Source organism: Pseudophryne corroboree (genome assembly GCF_028390025.1).
Source record: "Pseudophryne corroboree isolate aPseCor3 chromosome 4 unlocalized genomic scaffold, aPseCor3.hap2 SUPER_4_unloc_1, whole genome shotgun sequence".
Taxonomy (NCBI): domain Eukaryota; kingdom Metazoa; phylum Chordata; class Amphibia; order Anura; family Myobatrachidae; genus Pseudophryne; species Pseudophryne corroboree.
The window spans coordinates 227,501-230,000 of record NW_026967596.1 but is presented as its reverse complement, the minus strand read 5'-3'; the positions used below and the strand labels follow the sequence as shown (position 1 = coordinate 230,000).

General features: G+C 35.2%; 2 non-coding genes across 2 annotated transcripts in view; both read left to right on the top strand.

Moving 5' to 3' along the window:
• The first annotated feature begins 2,127 nt into the window (after positions 1–2,127).
• Positions 2,128–2,217, top strand: TRNAY-GUA (transfer RNA tyrosine (anticodon GUA)). Its single transcript is given in 2 exon segments — positions 2,128–2,164; positions 2,182–2,217. It is a non-coding gene; the product is annotated as a tRNA-Tyr (tRNA).
• A 239-nt stretch (positions 2,218–2,456) lies between these two features.
• TRNAS-AGA (transfer RNA serine (anticodon AGA)) overlaps positions 2,457–2,500 on the top strand; it is an 82-nt gene continuing 38 nt past the window's right edge. Inside the window, exon 1 of the tRNA in view lies at positions 2,457–2,500. This exon is cut by the window's right edge and continues 38 nt beyond it. This is a non-coding gene — a tRNA (tRNA-Ser).

Sequence of the window (2,500 nt, the reverse complement as noted above, 5' to 3'; positions counted from 1 at the left end):
TCTTTAGGATGCCTGCCTGTTCTCTCTTTCTCTATCCGTAATTCTCCTCCTCTACTTGAGACTGAGCCCAGGAATCTCAGCAGCCATACTAAGTAGCATTTATTAATTACAAATGCATTTTGAATGTCAAATTTGTAAGAAAGTTTTGTACATTTAGCAAAATATAAAATTAATTTGAAAGAAAATGATGTCCACTCAAAGTAAAAAGAGCTTTGGTTTCTTTCAATGCACAACATTTTACTTTCAAATCGTGTCAGATGACTTTCAGTGCTAATTATTATATCATTAACCTCTGCTTTATTAAAAATTGTGCTTTAATGCAAAAAAATAAAAATAATTGTCTGTGCATACTCTCATGTAGCACAATTATCTTCACTAGCTCAAAAGGGCCGATCATTGTCCAAAATGAATTGTCAAATCAGAACAAACAATGGAATATCCCCATCATTCCTGGAACACTTGATTAGTTTACAAAACAAGCAAAATTTAAAAGAGTGTAGAAGGTTTGATAGGCTAAAGCATCTCTAATCTTGATGTAAGTTTGGCTACACTAAAAAATCTATTGAAAGTGCTTTCCAAACTAGCTCTGTAGCCAGTTGATAGTAATTGCACAAATATAAGTCAAACTATTAGTGATATTTTCCAAATGATTAAACATGACAATTTGTGTGATAAAGCAACACAGGAATAAGTAGTTGAATCTCTTTTGTGTAGTCAAATCATTTTTCATTTTGCTTGGAAAGTTGATAATGTTTAAAATTAACACTCAATCATTTTAATAGCATGTAATATCACAGTCGTATGATCATGGAATCCTTCGATAACTCAGCTGGTAGAGCGGAGGACTGTAGAGGTGATTGGTACAGAAATCCTTAGGTCGCTGGATCAATTCCGGCTCAAAGGAAGATGCTTTTGATAAACTTAGATGTCAGTACTGACATTTTACAAACCCAAAACTGTACCAAGTATAAAGCATTCTCCAAGTTATATTTTAAAAATCATTAACGCAGGTCACTGTGGTCAGGATTAACTTCCCATGGAAACCATCTCTGATACAATATTACTTCAGTCATCCTCACAGCCTGAAATGAAGTAGCTCAACCCATAGAGAAACTTTTGTGAAAACATCACATTGCATGAGAGGTAGTCTTGGCCGAGTGGTTAAGGCGATGGACTAAAAATACATTGGGGTCTCCCCGCGCAGGCTCAAATCTTGCCGACTACGACCACATGGTTGTTTTATTTTTCAGAAAATTTACTAAAAGCTTGAAACCAGTGTTGCTCAGGGTGAGTCTGGAACTGGCACATCAAAATCTTTAGGATGCCTGCCTGTTCTCTCTTTCTCTATCCGTCATTCTCCTCCTCTACTTGAGACTGAGCCCAGGAATCTCAGCAGCCATACTAAGTAGCATTTATTAAGTACAAATGCATTTTGAATGTCAAATTTGTATGAAAGTTTTGTACATTTAGCAAAATATCAAATTCATTTGAAAGAAAATGATGTCCACTCAAAGTAAAAAGAGCTTTGGTTACTTTCAATGCACAACATTTTACTTTCAAATCGTGTCAGATGACTTTCAATGCTAATTATTATATTATTAACCTCTCCTTTATTAAAAATTGTGCTTTAATGCAAAAAAAGAAAAATAATTGTCTGTGCATACTCTCATGTAGCACAATTATCTTCACTAGCTCAAAAGGGCCGCTCATTGTCCAAAATGAATTGTCAAATCAGAACAAACAATGGAATATCCCCATCATTCCTGGAACACTTGATTAGTTTACAAAACAAGCAAAATTTAAAAGAGTGTAGAAGGTTTGATAGGCTCAAGCATCTCTAATCTTGATGTAAGTTTGGCTACACTAAAAAATCTATTGAAAGTGCTTTCCAAACCAGCTCTCTAGCCAGTTGATAGTAATTGCACAAATATAAGTCAAACTATTAGTGATATTTTCCAAATGATTAAACATGACAATTTGTGTGATAAAGCAACACAGGAATAAGTAGTTGAATCTCTTTTGTGTAGTCAAATCATTTTTCATTTTGCTTGGAAAGTTGATAATGTTTAAAATTAACACTCAATCATTTTAATAGCACGTAATATCACAGTTGTACGATCATGGAATCCTTCGATAGCTCAGCTGGTAGAGCGGAGGACTGTAGAGGTGATTGGTACAGAAATCCTTAGGTCGCTGGCTCAATTCCGGCTCGAAGGAAGATGCTTTTGATAAACTTAGATGTCAGTACTGACATTTTACAAACCCAAAACTGTACCAAGTATAAAGCATTCTCCAAGTTATATTTTAAAAATCATTAACGCAGGTCACTGTGGTCAGGATTAACTTCCCATGGAAATCATCTCTGATACAATATTACTTCAGTCATCCTCACAGCCTGAAATAAAGTAGCTCAACCCATAGAGAAACTTTTGTGAAAACATCACATTGCATGAGAGGTAGTCGTGGCCGAGTGGTTAAGGCGATGGACTAGAAATCCACT